General features: G+C 40.8%; 1 protein-coding gene across 2 annotated transcripts in view; it reads right to left on the minus strand.

The window, feature by feature from the left end:
- Positions 1–12,348, minus strand: part of pals2b (protein associated with LIN7 2, MAGUK p55 family member b) — a 209,882-nt gene extending 197,534 nt beyond the window's left edge. Inside the window, exon 1 of one of the 2 annotated variants that reach the window (XM_051935764.1) lies at positions 12,143–12,348. The gene's annotated coding sequence lies outside the window, so the exon portion shown is untranslated. The remainder of the gene's footprint in view (positions 1–12,142) is intronic. The other variant, XM_028818274.2, reaches the window with a different exon arrangement.
- Between the last annotated feature and the right edge of the window lie 9,222 nt (positions 12,349–21,570).

Here is a 21,570-nt window from a genome sequence, read left to right on the forward strand (position 1 = left end):
ACTGCCTGCTCATATAAGGCGCTCTGCTGTTTTTTTGTGAAGCAGACTTTACACAGCTTCTCCGCTGTTTTATAAACGAACGCCATATAAGGTCATCCTTTTTCCTTGCTTCACCAAGGAAGCAGCCTTTTTATTTAATCCACGGGTTCTCCGCTGTTTTATTGTTCGTTTATTACGATTGTTATAGTTCTCTTTGTATACCACGTTGTTAGTTCAGCACTCCGGTTGTAATATGACCGAGCTGTGCAAGCTTACTGTTGAGAATGCAACGTATAGTTGTACAGGAGAAAAGCAATCTTGCCTCAAATCAATGGCAACCTTTTGTAGGTCTATGAACTTAATTTAAACTTTAGGTTTACACGGTGCTTTGTTTCCGAAGTACCTGCACTCATGAATATGTCTGTATGCGTCAGTCGCTTCATATTCTTTTCCTACATTATCAATTGTGTAATGTGTTTTTTGAACAGGTTTGATTCATCAAAGTGATCACTCGTGCTGCGCTCAGTCAGTTCACGTGAGCCGCTCTCGTGTGATGTTGCGATGTCCATGGCTTTATTTAATGTTAGCTAAGACCCGGCACTTAAAAGTTTCTCGCTACAGCAATTTTAACTCCGTTACAAAGTGATCCAAAGTCTCCTTTATACCTCGTGTCTTCTCATTAAACTTGTATGTCGCGAATATGGTATTGCAAATGGCAGCAGGAGCGTTTCTATAAACTTAATTTAAACTTACGGTTTACACCGTGCTTTATTTCCGCAGTAGCTGCACTTATGAATATGCTTGTATGCATCAGTCGCTCGCTTCTTATGAATATGCTTGTATGCGTCACTCGCTCGCTTCTTATTGTTTCGCTGCCTTCTCAATTGTGTAATGAATGTTTTCTTCAGCGCTCTTTGGGGCTCTTCCTTGTTTTCTACGTACTGCGTTCACAGTCAGTTCACGTGATTACGTGGGAGGCGTGATGACGCGATACGCAACTCCGCCTCCCACGGCCATCGAGCTGCAGTCTATTACAGTATATGGACAAAAAAGAGGTTCCAGTTATGACCATTACGCGTAGAATTTCAAATGAAACCTGCCTAACTTTTGTAAGTAAGCTGTAAGGAATGAGCCTGCCAAATTTCAGCCTTCCACCAACACGGGAAGTTGGAGAATTAGTGACGAGTGAGTGAGTCAGTGAGGGCTTTGCCTTTTATTAGTATAGATGGTAATTTTGGAATTTTTCAAGTCAATGAATAGCCGAGTTCTTAAGTAAAGCATTTTCATATTTAAAGAGAAATACCACTCCTGAACTTAAAGTAATAATGGGGTCTAAAGTGCACTGTTCCAAACATGAACAAATGGTTGTAAAATTTACCAAATACATCAAAATACCAAATACATCCACTTTGAAGCAGCAAGATTCAATTTCAGAAAACATGCTTTTGACATTTCTGAGGTATGTTTATGACAACAAAATGAAGTTGAAAACAATAACAGCGTTCTCATTTCTTCTTAGGGAGTCAAGGTTGGGGGGGGGCTTTCAAAAAATCATGGCCTGTTACGCCCATTGAGGCATTCTTTGTGTGCTTTTGGGCTATACAAGTAATAAATTATTGTTGTGATAAGGATTTGTTTCTGTTCACAGTAACAAAACAAAACCATGCAAGTATCTGAAGCTGTTTAGTGCAACACTGAAATACTACCAAACTGCTTAGAAAATGTGTGTATCCTGATATGAAAATAAAACGAAATAAATTGTGATTAACAGTTTCCTTCAACCCTCTTATGGTAATTGTTACACCATGACATTAAGGCATGTAGAGCTTAGGTCTGATTTGAACAAAACATAACTGGCGGTTAAAAGAAAGCTGATTTATGAGTCTGAGGTAGTCACTTTTCCAAATATGACAACATGCAGCCTAAGGAGTAAAAGAAAGTGTTCCTAATCACAATGTAGAAAGTTCTAAATTCCAGTGATAATGGCAATAAAATGGTAATTAACAAATGAAATGAGAGAGAGCATTATTACCCATAGAAGTGTGTAGGCCTTTCATTGAGAGAAACTGCAAAAAAAAACCACAAGTGTTAGTGAGTATGTTGTTCTATGCAATTCAAAGGCAATTAGAAACTGGAAGTAACTCTAATACGAAGAGATCTGGCAGACCCACAGTTACACACCAATCAGAAGACAACTTTCTGAGGGTCACCAGCTTGCATTATAGGCGCCTCACAGTACAACAGCTTCAAGCACAGCTTAACAGTGGTAAAAAAAAAAAAAAAAAGGAGAAATCTCAGTTTCTCCTGTTATGTGGAGACATTGTGCTGCAGATTTGTGAAAGTCATTCCTTAAAGGACAAAATAAGAGCTTGAAATACTGGCAGTGGACTACTGAAGACTGGAAGAAAGTCTTTTGGAACGATGAACCGAAGGTTTCAAATTTTGATTCATCACACAGGGTGTTGTGTTTTTACGCTGTTGAGTTGGTGAAAGGATGGTTCCTCAGAGTGTGACACCAGCTGTCAAACATGGAGGAGGTACTGTGATGGTCTGGGGTTATTTTGCTGGAAGTAGAGTTGATGACTTGCACAGAGTGACTGGCATTTGCAATCAAAAGGATTACCACAGTTTGACTGTTACACAGATCAAATCCCATTATAGCAAATACTAATGTAACAAAATTTTCAAAATTTTAGCCCAAACAAACATTCATACAACATCATCCATCCATCCATTTTCCAACCCGCTGAATCCGAACACAGGGTCACGGGGGTCTGCTGGAGCCAATCCCAGCCAACACAGGGCACAAGGCAGGAACCAATCCTGGGCAGGGTGCCAACCCACCGCAGGACACACACAAACACACCCACACACCAAGCACACACTAGGGCCAATTTAGAATCGCCAATTGACCTAACCTGCATGTCTTGGGACTGTGGGAGGAAACCGGAGCGCCCGGAGGAAACCCACGCAGACACGGGGAGAACATGCAAACTCCACGCAGGGAGGGCCCGGGGCGTGAACCCGGGTCCCCAGGTCTTCCAACTGCGAGGCAGCAGCGCTACCCACTGCGCCACCGTGCCGCCCATACAACATCATGTTAAACACATTTTATTTTAATGAAATGTAAATTTCAGCATAACGTTTTTTAAATCAAAAATGGCCACCAAAGATAATAATGCGATGCAAACAATACTTAATTCCAAGCCCACATTTTCCGCACCAATTCTTGGGAATCGTGCAAAAGGCTGTCTCACAGAAAGAGGAAGTCTGTTGTGAAATTTCCAGTCGCAGGCAGTTTCAGCAAGAGTATAGGCATAACATCATACACACAACCAAATTCTGAATCAGTGCTCCACCTAGCATTGGCATGGGTAGTTGTGTCATGTGCGGATACTGTACCATTCAAATTTCATAGTGCTTCTCAAAGTTTTCTTTGAGATGAACAAAAAAGTGAGAAACAGAGTCTTGGAAAAAGTTGATTCCAGAATGAAGAAAAATGACACGGTGAAAGCATTGGGAATCACACCTTTATCTTTATCTAACGTCTCGTTTTCATTCTGTACTTATATCTGTATTTCTATTGAAAAAAATGCTGCACTTAAAATCTTGTTTTGCTCTGTATTTTCATACCTGTATTTCTATTAAAAAAAAAAAACTATATCTCTGTTAAAAAAAAAAAGAAGTAACAACTAACATCTCATTTACATTCTGCATTCATTCCTGCATTTCTATTAAAAAGGGTAAATCTAACATCTCATTTTCAGATAATATACAATATTTTTTGCAGTTTAAGAAGTGCTTTTCCTCTTTTATGCAGGTATTGTAAGCTTGGTTCACAGAGATGCATGTTTATGGGATTGGAAATTCTCCAGATACATGCAAGCCAAGATTTGCTACCAAACAATACCAACTAAAAGGGATAACACAACTAATTAAACAGAATACTTGAAGGACCTGGGGGGTATTTATCGTACGTGGATTACTCACTTAGCCGGATGTAATTGTTGACGATTTGGCATGATCCTGGATCTGTCGGTTTTTTGAAACTCTTGCTGGAAGTGTTGTCATAGCAACACATCCAAATCCGCAAACCTGCTCGGAGCAGGTTTGTTCTGCGTAAACAAGGATTAGTTTACACACGTGATCAGTGACGGTGCGTGGAAGTCATCCAGTCATGGCTTCGCCGTTCATGAATGAGCGACCAATTGCTATTGGTGCGCAAATTATACGAAGAGATTTTCATATAGAGAGGGTTTTGCGCGATCGGCAAGATCCTTTATTGCTCCCGGAGGAAATTCTGTATGAAAGATACCACTTTAGCCGAGGGGGAATATTGTACCTCAAAGATTTATTAGCTCCGTATATTCGAAGTCAAACTCGGCGAAGTCGGGCTCTCACAACCACACAGACAGTATGCATTGCTTTGAGGTTTCTTGCAAGGGGCACTTTTTTATATACTGTAGGCGATGCGGAACATCTATCGAAAAGTGCAGTTTGCCAGGCAATTCGTGAAGTCTGTTTGGCTCTGAAACATTTCCTTCGGGTTTTCATTGTGTTTCCTGGACACCTGCGTGTGCAGACAATAAAAGAGGCGTATCATGCCACTGCAGGTAGGTAATACACAGGCAAAAACACCCACAGTTCCATAAAGAATCCCACAATCAGCCTAACATTCTCATTACCAAGGATTTCCAAATGTGATTGGGGCACATGGGACTGATCAGAGTGGAGTTTGATCAAACATTATTTGGAAAATGTACCTCTCCTCCTGATGAATAATCAGACACAGTGTCTTCATCAAATATTTGACCTTTGTCAATATCTCTTTGGTCAGACACAGGTTCAAGGGATATGACATTCCCTGCAACTGACCCAACAAAAAAGAGGGCTATATGGAACATACCTATGGCACACATTGAGGACAAATATATGCAATGACCATCCTTTACCTGAAATGAAGTGACCACTGCATCCTGCCACATGGTTCTGAGGAGGAGCTTCCCCCTGGAATGCCCTCAGAAACAGGGCGATGGGCATTTTGCTGGAGAGCCAACTCTTCTGCAGGGGTTAGGTCTGGACCGCGTGGACCTCCACCTGTTTTTTGCTTGTCTGCCTCCTTATTAGCTTTAAAATTAATGTTTTTTTATATTATATATGATTCTTTATGTCAACAATTCTTTAAATAGTTATATACCAATATTTACCAGTTTGAAGTATATTCTTGTACTTCATTTTAACCTGTTCCCATGTTCTCCTTGTGCTCACGTTTGATCTGGAATTATGACATATTAAATAATAATTAATCTGACGCATAGGAAATGAAACGCTGCATTCAGTAAGTACAATGCACACTACTTAGCGTTTAATTTGACGGTCACTTTTTGCCAGCCATCTTTTCTGGTTTGGGCTGCTTTTGCAGTGTTACCGCTTGTGCATATTAAATCTTGAAATTCTTCATGTCCTTCGAATAAAAGGTCTTGCGCCGCGTGTGTGAAAAAAAAATGCGCCCGTTCTTTCGTCATTTTGTTACAGCCTATCAAAGACTTGCTGATCATGTTTTCTAGACTCAATATATATGGGCTTTTCACTCAGCGCGGGCACGCGCATTCATCTCGTATGATTAGATCCAGCTACACTAATCTATTACACAGCTGCGTTTGAAAAACCGACTTATCTGGATGAGTTTCACTGGCATTAACTCATCCAAGATGAGGCACCTGATCTCGGATGGTTTAAGCGACGTACGAAAAATACCCCCCTGCTTGTTAAGTGCAGGTATATTTACATTTAAACAGTGTTTAATTGTCAATACCAATTAACTGATTGTGTGAGATGTGAAGATATCAAAAGGTTAATTTTGGTTTAAAAATATTACTAATTTTCTGTCAGAGGTTGAACAAGACAAATATATTGCAGAAAATTATACAACTGTATTTCAAATAAATAAAATAGGCATATATAACAAACTAAAATTTGAATTCCGACCAGTCAAAAGCTTCAAGTGTTACAGCAGAACACAAACAAAAAGCACAACTAAATTTTGAAACTAGAAGCTGCAGGCACCAGAGGCAACGTGCAAAACTGGATCTCAACTTTGTTTAACTGGCAGGAGACAAACAGTACAGATAATTGAAGAATGCTCCACATTGAGTAAGATCATCAGTGAAGTCCCTTAGGGGTCTGCCCTTGGACTGCTACTTCTTCACCCTTAGATTTTGGTATACAGTACACCCCCAAAATTCGAGGGAGTTACATTCTTAGAGCACCTGCAAATTGTGAAAAACCGCAAATTTTGGATGTGGTTAAAAAAAATACCTATTTTTATAGTTTAAACCCTAATTATGCCCCCAAAACACTTTAATTTAATTTCAAATTAAGCTTAATACTTAATAACCTGTATACTGTACTGCTATGTCTCCCGCAGTGCTAGAATGTAAAATACCGATGTTACCGCTATATGTACTGTAATTCATGCAAGTGCGTTTTCATTGCCAGAAGCCTTAGAAGGTGCAGGGCCTTTCAGTGGCATCTTGGGGCTTTAACTCTAAACTGCCACATACTTGGGGGTTAATGCATCCCTGGACGCCAAATACTTTTTTGCTGCACTTTAAGTAAACGTCACAATTCACATAGAAAAAGTGAAATTTTAATGGAACACTTTTTTTCATGCAAACAGCATCACAATTACTGCAACACTAATAATTTTACACACTGTTAATGAACTGTAAAAACTATGTAAAAAAACTACTGGAACAATATGTACAAGTTGCAACTGATGCAACTGATGTTGGAACATTATTCAAACACTTCAAACAAACATGTCTCTTTCACTAAGTAAAACAAGCTCAGTATGCAGTTAGTTCTCGATTAAAGAATAGACCAAACATAGGCGAGCACAACGGGAGCGGGACCCCTAACAGGAGCAAAGGATGTCTGGGGAAGGAGAGAGAATCAAAGCAATCAGCCAAAAAGGACAGGTGCTGTTCAGGCTTTTAAGTATGCGACAGAGCACCCGCAAGTAAGCCCAACAAGTAAGGAAGCAATGTGAAATTAGTCTATCAGTGTTTTTTATGAGGGTTTTTTTTTTGAGAAGCGTCCATGTCTTCTAGGGGTCCGTTCAGCCCCCCTGCTCACAAGGGACAGGCAGTGGTCATGAGCTGGCTGCTCAACGAATGTACGGCACTGACTGATCAGCTCCTGTGTGCTCGCAAATGGCACTGGGAAACAACTATAGCCGGTTGTGGCGGTTTAAGGGTTAAGAGGAACAAAACGGAAAACACAAGAACACTCAGCTGGAGATGCATCACAGTCAATCAGCAGCAAGGAGAAATGAATAACGCTGTAGCGGTCCAGTGCCGCTAAGATTCACACCGTTGAGAAGACTGCGATTTATTTATTTTTATAGTGGAGATTCCAGGGACGCACCCAGTCTTGACCCAAGCCGTACGCACTCACAAACAGAGACAAAAACAAAGCAAACCGGTAATCAAACAGCAAATAAAGAATGTAATGAAATCAAATGAAATAAATGAAAACAATGACACCACTCCTTTTCCATTTACAGTGATTACACATTAAATACAACAAAGCACAAACAAAACACACACAGTAAATCATGAAAAACGGCAACGGACGAAATGTAATGATGAAAATAAATAGTCCAGAGATCCGCATGTTGAATGGGAATGTAAAGATAGTCCTACCGCTAGTTCCTGAAATGGTGAAGATGGGTGGACGGGTTCAGGAGCGCTCCTTTCTTTGCAGGATTGCCATGAATCCACTTACAGTCCTCATGTACACAGGCAGACGGCAGACAATCCAGACGCCAAAAACGAAACGATCCAGGACAAAACGAATAAGTACAGGTAACCCAACAGAAGGCAGACGGACAGGAACTTGAAACACAAATTACAAAAACTTTTTTTTTTTTGCTTTTGGTCACAGGCCCCCTTTTTAAAAGCCATGCTGACATCCTTTGACCCAAACAGCCCCAGCACCCTCAGCAGAAGACCAATCAGAGCCACTGCAGGGACTACTGGGAGTTGCAGTTTCAAATTCTATTGGCTACTTTCACCATCCCAAGCCACGTTTTCCTCTACAGTTGCTTCCTGTTCTTTCTACAGTACAGTATTTCCACAAAAAAAGCCATAAAAATTGCAGAGGATATTTGCGGTTTCCACTAACAATTATTACACAGGTTACAAGGAAAAATCCACAAATGACTGAGGCCGTGAACACTGAACCGTGACTTCACAGGGGTCTACTGTAGTTGTGAAACATGAAATTGGTAGATATTACCACAACTGGAGGAATGGGAGATACTGCGGGAGCAAAAACAATTCAAGAAAACCTGGACAAGTTTCAGAATTTCACAATCGCTTGGAAAATGCAGCTTAACATAGAAAAGTGCAAAGTGCTACAAGTGGAACATCAATTACAAATACAAGCTGGGAGACACCGTTATAAAGGAAGCAATCTCTGAATAGGACTTGGGGTTTATGTTGATACAACATTTTCATAATCTAATAAATGCACAGAAGCAATTTTAAAGAAGACAAATAAAATGTTAGAAAATATATCATAAAAAACTATTGAATATAAATCATGCTCCAACTGTATAATGCTCTAGTGAGAACACATCTGGGGTATCATGTGCAGTTCTGGTCACCACACTACAAGAAAGATATACAGTAGCAGCACTTGAAGCTGCACAGAGGAGAGCAAGCAGGTACATCCCTGGACTTAAGATCATGTCTCTGACGGACTCAGAGAATTAAACCCATTTATTCTTGAGCAGAGGAGACTACATGGACACCTAATCCAGGATTTCAAAATTCTCAAAAGGTATTGAAAAAGTTGATCCATCCAAATTATTTCAACTTAGCAGTAAATCATGGATTCAAGGACACCAGTGGAAATTACTGGGAAGTAGGGTTGTTAAAAGTATCAAAACATTGATATGTAAAGATTGTAACTTTTTTTGTAGTGGTTTCGATACTCTGCCATGCTCTGGTGCCCTTCCCAGGGGATTGCTCCTGCCTTAAAACATTAATCGTCTTAAGCCTGTTAACTGTTGCTTTTGAAATAGAGATGTGACATTTGTTTTTTTCTACAGGCTAAATGTTTCCTTTTGTAGTCCGTTAAATGCTTAAAATGCATTAAGATGAGCCTGTCAGTCAGTGTCTACAATTATTTTTTTACCTGTTGTTCAGTAAAACTGTGCTGTTCATTCATTCTGGCAAAACTCTTTAGTACTAGAGCTCACCACAAAGTATGCTGGCATAGTGCGCTATTTTTATTATTTATCTTACTTTACAAACTTTTGTTTACTTACATTGTTCTAACATACCAGAGGACTACTGTAGATAAGAGTAAAAAAATGTGTTAAAGGTAAGCAGTGTTTTAAGCCTTTAAAGTCATTCCATGTTTAGCAGCAGTGTCAAACACAGGGCCTCCAGGGACTACATGTTATTGCTTCAACCGTTTACTTAATTAGAAGTCAATTCTTGTTAGATCTTTCTGCCGCATCAGAAGATTTTGCTTTTCTTAGAGCAACATCAGTAATGATGTAATTGGTAGGATTGCCGTACAAGGATTAGTAATGATGTAAGATAAACAATAAAAACACTAATCACAAACAGTTCAGCAGATTATATCACAAAAGGCAAATTCCAGTATCGCCAAACACTGCTATCCCTATATGCTGCAGGAGTATGAAAGCAGTATGAAAAAAGAGAAGTTCAAAAGAAAACTAATTTTAAATAAAACTTAAATATAACTTGATAAAGTACTAGTCCACTCTAAACTATTAACAAACCATTATTACAATTGCAATGTGACTGGTTTAACTGAAAAATACAAATTGGCCTGATGTGAGTAGGTGTGGATGTGTGCCAAAGTGTCCAGTGCGCAGGACTGGCCACCTGCTGTAGTCAATGTTGCTGGAATGGGCTCTGGAGACCCTGAAGATGGATGAGGCAGGTGCAGAAAATGATGGACGAACTGAAGACTTCTAGCCAAAGACTGGTGGCATCCAGTGCAACACTGCTTGCTTGTACGATAAATATACTTGTACGGTAGATAACTATTACTGCACTTGAAAGTAGGCCCTACGGCCTTTTCAGATCAGATCACAATATAACAGCATTCTCAAATCCACTTAATCTAATTCCAGGATACAGGGCAGCCTGACCTTATATTGTAGCACTCGGCACCAGGCAAGAAACCATCATGGAAGAGGTGCCAGTCCACTCAAACACAGTAAAAAAAAAAAAAAAAAAAAACCATACTTTGGGGGGAATTTTAAATCACCAACTATCCTAATTTGCCCATTTTTTTGAGATGTGGAAAACTGCAAGAGTACCAAAATGAAAACCCACACTGACACAAGAAGAACATATAAACTATGGATGGACAAAGTCCTGGAGGGGGATTCAAACAAAGATACCTGCATGCCCAAGGAAGAAACATTACCTCCTTCACCTCCACTATGCACCAATTTATTCAAATCCTATTATCCATATTGGCTCGTGGGGAATCGGAAAGGACTATGGAAGCATTAGGATTAAGAAAGGAACGAGCCAGCACAAGTTCACTGCATTTAGGCATGGCCGATTTATGCAACACGTAAGTCTTTGCAGAGTAAAATGAAACCCCACGCACTCAGAGAGACATCAGTAAATAAGACTGAGAAGGCAACTGCAGTAAAAACTTTCTATGTAGTTTCAGAAAAGACAACATGTGAACGTCTAAAGGTAATCGTGAAATCGTGTATCACCGAAAAGTGACCAGAAAAGAAAAAAAATACGGAGCAGCTCCGGCGTGGATCTTAAATTAAAAACACATTGCTTCCGGACGTAATAAACAGGGAGAAGTTTTAAAATGTGTTGTTGTCTTGCTGTCCTAATCGGTATTTGTCGTGATTTCTAAACGTATTTTGCTTTAATTTCGACAATAGTAATTTGAGTGTCCACATTTAAAACTGTAGTTTGAAACATGAGCGTAATCTCGCTCGCGTGTGGAACGTCCTTCTCCCAAATTTTATCATACGTCTTCCTGCCGTCACACATGGCCTTGATGGAACTAGTTTGGCTTAACCGTGTGCAGGTTACAGTGTCCTCGCCTAGTAGTATCCAGGCAAGACACCGGAACAGGGATCGTCTAGCTGCAATAAGGCTCCCCGTGACAGCCGACAAGCGAACAGCTTACGGTGCGACCATTTAAACAGCTGGCGGCGCACTGCTACTAAAAACTCCACGGAGCTGTGAGGTGACAGCGCCAATAGAAGGAAGTTTCCTGAGCTCTCCCCTCACGAGACACGTGAGCGCGCTCCACTTCGCACGCCGCCGCTCTTGCGTTGATGGCAACCACGGCAATTAAAGTTCTCGTGCAGCCTAGCGCGCGAAAGCCTGAAACCCTTAAATACTTCTCGATGGATTGGTTGTTGTTTACTCGGATCACGGCACGACAGGTCACCGTGCTCGAGCAGGCACTACTGCTGAAGTGTGGTTTGCTACGGTCTGTGCTTTGACCGTCGCGAAATGATCGAACGGCACTGTGACTTGTCACCTCATTGAGAGTTAGCCACGGCTTGCCAGTGTGTGCGATGAGCGTACTGTAATCTCGAACCTCCCACCGCGTGTACGGACTGTCGCTGACTCGCACGCACGGCACATGTGCCGCTATAAAGTCATTAAAATTCATCTCGCTACCCCGCCTCAACCACACAGCAGAACCAGGCGCATTGACTCTAAGCCGGATCGTTCGCACCACTGCGCTTTAGGCCCAGAGAAACGTCCCCGCTGCTTAGATTACCGCAAAGTATATGAATGTGTTTTTGAATGCCCACGCAGCCATTTTCCCACCATTCCGAACACCACGAGCATTTGTAATGACTTTTCACCCCTTGCAACGCTTCTATAAGCGCTCCCTCCTACCTCCTGGTTTTTGTCCACTCTTGCAAGGCCATTGGATTAGATTAAGCAATTCTGCATGTCTCCGCCGCCAGGCAAAAGGCAAGGAAATAACATGTGTCTCACAAATTAAAAAAATACACACATAAAACTACCCGGGTCCATAACATTTCCTTTGTCATCTATCCTGTTATCATTACTTCCTAGAAAATAATAAAACAAAGAATAATAAGCTGGTTTTAACTTGCCTTCTGTTGAAGTAGATATTAAACGATCCCGGTTAGAAATTCAAACCCCCACAGCCACCGGGGGACGCGCAACTACTCGTGGGCGCGCCGGACGTCAATCAAAGTCTCCATGGTCACGCCCCCTAGGCAAAACCAAAAGGATTCGGAGACGTCAATCAAATCCATCTTCCATCCTCCTGTCACAAGGTGTGGGAGGAGCTGTCACTGAATGACTCCTCTCCAGCGTAGCGGGGCTATAGCATTTTAAACGACTGCTTTTAAAGTACCCTTCCGTGTCAACTGCTTCGGCACAGTCCCGTCCTCTTCTGTAGGAGAGACTTGTCAAGGAAAGCGACAGTTCGCCTTGTTTTCTTATATACTGGCATGTAACTCACATCTAACGGCAAGGCTGTGGAGTCTGCAAGAACGAGATAATCCTGACAGCCTTGAAATAATACAGTATCGCTTTTCGCTTATCGGCTCAGACAGCTGACTTAATGAAAACATACTAAATTTGAAAATTTAAATATTTAACCTTTAAATTTTACGGCATTTCAAGTTTGTCCATACGGTAAATTACAGCCTATTATACTATTTAATATAATTAAATATGATTGTTTATGATTATTCATTTTACGAACTGGTCCTTCTAAGGGATTATACTGTCCAGAGCAGTAAATATGATAGTTCCCCCGAGGGACCTGTCCTTTTCAAAGGGAAACGTAGGCATTAGGGTGTAAGGGTGCCAGAGGCTACTAGATGGAATTCCAGTTGGAAGAAAAGGTAGTGGAAGTGATTTCAGAGTTTGGCCAGAGGTGTCCCTGGGGGCAGCTGAAAGCTATCTTAATGTCAGAGATACTTCGAGTCTGAAGTCAAATGTTTGAGAAAACTAGCATGTTTTGTATACCAAGAAGTCAAAAAATACTGAGAGTAGCAGGCACATAAGAACATAAGAAATCTGAAAACGAGAGGAGACCAGTTTAGAGAAGTTTATCCATTTGACAGCATGAATCCGAACCGGTGGGTTAACATCCGACTGCTTTTACAGGTAACTTCCAATAAACCACAATATTTGGTTAGGCGTTTAATAAAAAAGTTTGAAAATGGAGACACGGCATAACATTTAGGAAAATAGTTAATTCGTTTGAAAGTTGGAGTATTTGCTTATTTAGTTCATCAAAGACAGAGATTTCACATTGTTGTGCATTAAGTATTTTTGTAGTAAGGAGTCATATTAAAAATAACAGTGATAATCAAATGTGATTACATGTATTATCAAAGTAAATAAGATGCTAATTTTTTACAATGATTTTATAATATCATGCTGAGACTAAATAGGCTTGAGGTTTCAGCTTCAGCTACATGTCTTGGTAGTTTGTTCAAGATTCCCACAATTCTTTGTATAAAAGAGTGCTTCCTGACCTCAGTTCTAAATGCCTTTCTCCTTAATTTTCACTGTTGTCCTCATGTACCTGATTAATAATAATAATAATAGTAATTCTTTACATTTATATAGCGCTTTTCTCACTATTCAAAGTGTTTTACATAGTAAGTGGGGAGCCACTTTGACCGCCACTAATTCACCTTTTAGTCGAAAGAATTCTGCTGGATCCACTTTATCAATGTTTTTGAGAATTTTGAAGACCTGGATTTGGTCCCTATGCAGCCTCCTCTGCTCCAGACTAAATAGGTTTACTTTTCTAAGCATATGGTGTACCATGAGTATAGCAAATGTAAACAACATGGTATTGCCAATGAGAAATACATCACAAAATGTCTGTGACAGTAACAATTCAAAATGCCATTTCAAAAATAACAATGCTATAAGTGATCCATATGGTATACAAAAGTATGAACATGAGGAAAATCTGGAGATTATGACACTGTCCTTTAGTGACACTTGGAGCACCTTGGAGTAAAGGTGTTGTCACCAGTAATGAGCTGAGTGTCACACATATGTCATATTCCACCTGCATCATCATTTGGTTATACTGTTGTGATCTGTGGTGTGAGAGTAGAACTGCTATCCTATGACAGTATCAACCAGAATTTTGGTTTTCTCTGTCATTTGGTTATTTTGAAAATATACCATACAAAATCTGTGGATATGTGCACACCTTTATGTGTGCATCTTATATGATGCTTATTATGTTCAGCATTTGGTTAGAGATATATGGTAGGACTCAGTCAAAAACAACATAAATGTCTGTTTTGAGGGACATTTCATCTATTCATCCATCTATATATAGATATTCATCTATCTATTGTGATATTTGCCCAGATACCACCAGTCGGAGACCACATCTTTATCCAAATCTTGTCTTTTATTTTACTTTTCCCACAACACAACACAGTCCCGCACAACTCACAGTGCCTCTAGCCCCAGTCACCCTTCTCCTGGGCTTTCTCTCTCCTCGTCCCTGGGCCACCTGTCCTCTCCATCCAGGAGCTTCATCCTGCTCCTGCTCTCGACTCCAGCTCTCTGATAGGAGGGAGGCAGCCCCATTTATCCTCACCCGGATGAGCTCCAGGTGCTCTACCTGACGTCACATCCTGGTGTGGCGGAAGCGTCAGGAGAGCACCCGGAAGCACTCCGGGTGACCCTGGAAGTATCGTCCTCCATGGGTGTGGCGGAAGTAAATAAGTCCCGGGCTCCATGAGGCTCAGGGCGCCCCATGGCGGTGGATACGGGCCTCCACAGACTTGAGCCTCCCTGCTCCCCTTCCGTGGCCCACTTCTACTCCAGGGCGGTTGCCCCCTCATGGCCCGGACGACAAATATGCCACCTCTCGGTCCCTCCAGGCGTCCCTGCCAGGTCTGACCCCCAGCCATGTACGACACTATATATCCACCATCCATTTTCTGAATTGTATTTTTGTTAAGTATACTTGTGGGATACCTTGAGAAATTCCGTGTTTAGAAACCAAGCATTCTTTTATAATAGAGCATGGAAATTGTCATATGCTGCCCTATAATATAAGTATTTTATACATCTAAGACCAGTACAAGAGACAATGTCAGGCTTTTATTCACAGATCACATCTTGTGACATCTGTTTCAGGGAGGTTCTGTTTTTTTCTGTCAGCCTGGTGTCCCTCTAGCCAAAGAAGTTAGGAAACCTGACCCAGTAAATGATTCAGAGGACACACTGTGTCTGAAGTTGTAAGGAAATGTTGGGCAAATTTACACTGATGAAAGGAGGGTCTGGCAAGGACTGACAAAGAGACAATGAGAGGCTGATTGAAGGAGAGAGTAAGATAAGAGGTGAGAAAGGGAGATTTCAGTGGTATTTGAGAGGTGGATAATTGAGGAAACCAACTCACTTAATAGAACACAGTCCAGATATCTTTGAATATAAGCTTATACTATGTAAGCCTTTTGCTTTCTTCATTTTTTTATAATGTATTCTGCATATTTGATCCCTATTTTTGTATCTGTTGCTTCCTTACTCCAGTCTTGGAGAGACACCCCAAAAGAGCTTCCTTAGTTACACTCTGTATATTGCTTTGTAGAGTATACTATATACAGTTTACACAGTATATCTGATTAATAAGGCTGAATGTGTGTGTTTGTGCGTGTGTGTGAGTTTGTCCAGTATGCAAATCACACAGCTGAATGTGTCATCACTTGATTTTGCACTCATTCCCCATTTTTACAATTTAACACCATAGGCTGTGTTTTGTTCTGAAATTTTGCTGCTGTGCCCACTCCGGGAAGCAGCAGGTACCTCTACTAGTACTTTATAGGTAGTGTTATCGACACTGCTCACGGAGGAAGTATTGAGGCACCAACCGGGTCATCCCTTTTAAAATCTACAAAGTCTTTGCACTGAAACTGGTGCTAAATGATGCATTAAATAAGGCAAAATGAAAAGCAGATTAACTAAAGAAATAAAGATGAGGATTTTTCAGGCTTCTCTCAGGTGTGTCGAGTTCAGGTAGGAACTCCATCCATCAGTCTGCTCTCCCCAGAATGAAGAGTGCCAATGCTGAAAGTGTCTTGCTTTTATATCAGAGGGACTGCAGGGCGGGACTCAGTTTCCCTCCATGGGCAGTTTATCAGGACTAAGTGGGCTTGTGTCCCAGAGTGACAATGCTTACCTCAGATGAGAACACCACATATTTACTGTATGTACATTATATACTAACTTTTATCTCATTATTAATGACTTGGTATTGGTAATGCAAGTAGTGTTCTTAAAAGTTAATCATTCATGTAGTGAATGTGTTCTGAAGTTGAAAATCACTATGGGGGACTGAGAGAGGCTCAATATAAGAGTTCTTTAAAGTTAATCTTTTATTTTTGGTGGATTTTCCTCTTCTGTTGAGAAAACTGGTATAAACCAAACTATAAGTAAGCAACACCACATTTGCAGAACTCTGTATAACACTGTAGGAAAGGGCTGAATAATCAAGCAGCTAATTAATTATCAGTTTTGCCTTTGGTTAATGCTAGTTAATAATGAATCAGTTAACAAAGACACCCACTCAGGGGATGCCAAATTAATTTAGGTTGAGCGAGAGATCTCTGTTTCAATTTCTAGATTGGATGCCAGAAATTTGAAGAGATTAGTACAATTTATTAACAAGGTTGGCAAAAGTTTATATTACACATTCTCTCTTTCTCTGTTGTTGTCTTGATGTGGCAAAAGTCTTATTTTCATGAATAATTTAGACATGCATGCTACAATAAATAAAATATTGAAATTTATTTATAACACAAGGATAATGGAAGATAGATACTGTATATGCAAGTAGGTATATATATATATATACATATATATACAGGTCCCTGCAAGCCATCCATCATTATACGTTTATATATATATATATATATATATATATATATATATATATATATATATATATATACATACATACACGGTATATATAAGTGCTCAAAAAATTTAAAGGAACACTTTGAAAACACATCAGATCTCAATGGGAAAAAAATCATGCCGGATATCTATACTGATATGGACTGGGTAATGTGTTAGGAAGAAAAGGATGTGACATCATTTGATGGAAATGAAAATTATCAATCTGCAGAGGGCTGAATTCAAAGACACCCCGAAAATCAAAGTGAAAAAATCATGCAGCAGGCTAGTCCATTTTGCCGAAATTTCATTGCAGCAACTTAAAATCATACTCAGTAGTTTGTATGGCCCCCACATGCTTGTATGCATGCCTGACAACGTCGGGGCATGCTCCTAAAGAAATGACAGATGGTGTCCTGCTGGATCTCCTCCAAGATCTGGACCAGGGAATCACTGAGCTCCTGGACAGTCTGAGGTACAACCTGGTGGTGTCGGATGGACCAAAACATAACGTCCCAGAGGTGTTCTTTTGGATTTAGGTCAGGCGAGCGTGGGAGCCAGTCAATGGTATCAATTCCTTCATCCTCCAGGAACTGCCTGCATATTCTCGCCAAATGAGGCCGGGGATTGTCGTGCACCAGGAGGAACCCAGGACTCACTGCACCAGCATAGGGTCTGACAATGGGTCAAAGGATTTCATCCTGATACCTAATGGCAGTCAGGGTGGCGTTGTCTAGCCTGTAGAGGACTCTGTGTCCCTCCATGGATGTGCCTCCACAGACCATCACTGACCCACCACCAAACCAGTAATGCTGAATAATGTTACAGGCAGCATCATAACATTCTCCACTGCTTATCCAGATCCTTTCACATCTGTCACTTGTGCTCAGGGTGAACCTGCTCTCATCTGTGAAAAGCACAGGGCGCCAGTGGTGGACCTGCCAATTCTGGTATTCTATGGCAAATGCCAATGGAGCTCAGGGCCCACTAGAGGACATCGAGACCTCAGGCCATTCACACCAGTGGCCTGCTGGAGGTCATTTTGTAGGGCTCTGGCAGTGCTCATCCTGTTCCTCCTTGCCCAAAGGAGCAGATACCGGTCCTGCTGATGGGTTAAGTACCTTCTGCGTCTCTGTCCAGCTCTTCTAGAGTAACTGCCTGTCTCCTGGAATCTCCTTCATGCCCTTGAGACTGTGCTGGGAGACACAGCAAACCTTCTGGCAATGGCACGTATTGATGTGCCATCTTGGAGAAGTTGGACTACCTGTGCAACCTCTGTAGGGTCCAGGTATCGCCTAATGCCACCAGTAATGACACTGACCATAGACAAATGCAAAACTAGTGAAAAAACAGTCGGAAAAGATGAAGAGGGAAAAATGTCAATGGCCTCCACCTGTTAAACCATTCCTGTTTTGGGGGGTCATCTCATTGTTGCCCCTCTAGTGTACCTGTTGTTAATTTCATTAACACCAAAGCAGCTGAAACTGATTAACAACCCCCTCTGCTACTTAACTGACCAGATCAACATCCCAGAAGTTTCAATGATTAATACTATACTCTGATTAATATATATATATATATACTATATATATATATATATATATATATATATATATATATATATATATACAGTATATATATATATATATATATATATATATACTGTATATATATATATATATATATATATATATATATATATATATATTGTAATAGATAGCCCAGCCACAGACAGACACAACACCAAAGTTCTTCAAACACATGGGTTTATTATGCACTATATACTGTGGGTTCCACACACTCACGACCCCTCAGTCCTTTACTTCTCTCTTCGACCGCTTCCACTCCTCCCTTGCAAGCTCCATCTTCCTCCTCCCGACTCCGGCTCTCCGATTGGAGTGAGGCAGCCCCTTTTATCTTGTCCCGGATGTGCTCCAGGTGCCTGACGATGTACTACCGACAGCACTCCCCAGTATGGCGGAATTGCTGCCCTTGCACCCGGAAGCACTCCAGGCATAAGCCATCCCTGGTCTGTCAGCACTTCCTGGTGTCCCGGAAGTGCTGTTCCCCGAGAGCAAGGACTGGCCGAGTGCTCAGGGAAAAGAAGTGCCACTCTCCCGGTTCCTCCTTCCTCCAGGCATCCCAGCGGGGCAGGGTTCCTGGCCATGTATCACACTATATAGGCATATAGACAAAAGACAATAACAGACAACACAAAACATAAAATTACATTAGCTTATTTAAATGTTTTCTGTCCTATAGAAAAAGACATGACTTGTGAATTTTATCAATTGGCTTAGATTGTTCTTTTTCTCTCCTACCAAAAAAGGCATATAACTGATGAATTCTGAACTTCCAGTTCTTGTGGTTAAGATGGATAAATTCTTTACCTAGTTATGAAACTTCTATTGCCTGCACCATGGTGTTCATTTGATCATAGCTAGTCTGCACTAGCTTACCATGCTCCCCACTCCTACCCCCAGTGTTTCTGTGTTTGCTTGTGTGTGATACGCTGCTCTGCAGTTTCTTACTGGACTTATCACAGCTAGAACTTATCATTCACAAGGTTATTACCTTCATGTAAGTGCTTTATACCTTTACTGGTCAGCTTTCTCCAGACATGCAAAAGAATCTTCGGCATTCTTTTCTTTCTTTATTAAAGGAGCTTGTCTCCATTCTTCTCCTTGGTTGCGCCTATGGGTTACTCAGTTTCCCTCAGTTTTCCTTAGAGGTCTAAACACACCATGTCAGTACTCTTGTTGCAAACAAGCTGGTGATCAGTCAGCTACCATTTTCAGCAAGACAAACACTTGACATTACATAGGTCTTCCCCTGCTGAGGTACTTGCTTTCTTAGCAAGGTTTGGACTAATGGCACCGTGCATCCAACTACATTTTTCCAGTCCAGCACTGTTTACTCTTTGGTGTAGATGTGATTCCTCTAGCTTTTGTTACAGACACATCCTATTATTACTGGGTCTCTACTATTGAGCAGAAGCTACAGTCCAGTTGAGAGCAATGGAAATGATAGAGTAAGCTACAATTGGGGTCTCTGTAGTGGTTTTTAAAGGAAGGAGCAGGTTTCATAAGCTGATCGTTTTTGGTTGTCTGTTGGAGCAAAGTTTTATCTACCCAAGTTGCCATTTTTGCTTAACTTGGGTCTCCAGGTGTTGCCTCAAAGAACTGTCTGTGTGTTTCTTGGTCAGTGATCAGTCTTCCTACCAGATAAGGCGTAGTGGCTGCATTCTGAAGAGAGGCCCCATCACGAAAACTGAGACTTTTCAGCTCATATTGAGAGTGTCTGGTCCAGGCTTTTTAAGCCAATGACCTGTGTTATAGTCAGATCACAATAGATAATGCCAATCTGTCCTGCCAATACATATTATTTTTAAGTAAAGATAGAAGAATTGCTGGATGGTTTGAATACTGTATTATTGTTTTTAATTTTATTTTATTTTTTATTTTGAATTTTCTATGCATAGTCTCTTTTTTCTGAATGTGATAGGCCTCTCCCTTCCACAGGTCCAGGAATACAATCCCTTAACACAATAATGATTTGACTCATATAAAAGCACCCAGTTTAATTAGTTCCCTATTGTGGTCAGGAGATCAGCTCTCTACAGGTCTGCTTAACCTGCAAAATAATAAAGTTATATTATCCAATAAAATATTTCAAAATGCAAATGTTATGTAATAGGATTACAAACATCAGGTATTATCACAGTATGAGTCTAAAATATGAATAAATAGCAGTTCAAGTTAAGTCATAAAGCAACTATAATACCACATTAGCAGCAGCAGTCTAAACAGAAAGGGAAAGGCTAACAGCCCTAAAGACATATATTTTGAATTTTCAAATGAGAAAGTCACTTGTTTTTGAAATTGTTACTATAGAATGTCTTTATGTTAGATGTTTTTGTATAGTTGTTTATGTTATTTTAATAAATGTGGCAGCTGTAAACTAAATCTGTCCCATTTTCTTTCTCTTCTTGAGTTCCTATAGGAGTACAGGGTATTGCTGCTGCTTTACTCAGATAATCCATGTTTCCCTTGAAACTGAACCTGAGAGTGGGTGAGAGACAGCAGCATCACCAGTGATGCACTTAACTTCGTTTTTAACCGAAGACATGGACAGTATTCTATATCTTTGTATATACTGCAGAATTCCCAGCTACGAGAGGGAGATCAAGTAGATTTTGACTTTGCATATTCCAAAGGTCTGTCGACTCCTAAGGTTTAGTTTCTTGGGGATCTGTGTAGACCATATTCTGTTCTTCTATCATTCATTTTCTAATAATTTTTGAATTCTTGCTTAAAGTACTTCCATCCATCCATCCATTATCCAACCCGCTATATCCTAACTACAGGGTCACGGGGGTCTGCTGGAGCCAATCCCAGCCAACACAGGGCTCTAGTCAGGAAACAAACCCCGTGCAGGGCGCCAACCCACCGCAAGACACCCACCCACTGCGCCATCGTGCCACCCTTAAAGTACTTCATTTACCATCCATCCATCCATTTTCCAACCCACTGAATCCGAACACAGGGTCACGGGGGTTTGCTGGAGCCAATCCCAGCTAACATAGGGTACAAGGCAGGAACCAATCCTGGGCAGGGTGCCAACCCACCGCAAG

This window comes from Erpetoichthys calabaricus, chromosome 13 (genome assembly GCF_900747795.2).
Source record: "Erpetoichthys calabaricus chromosome 13, fErpCal1.3, whole genome shotgun sequence".
Taxonomy (NCBI): Eukaryota; Metazoa; Chordata; class Cladistia; order Polypteriformes; family Polypteridae; genus Erpetoichthys; species Erpetoichthys calabaricus.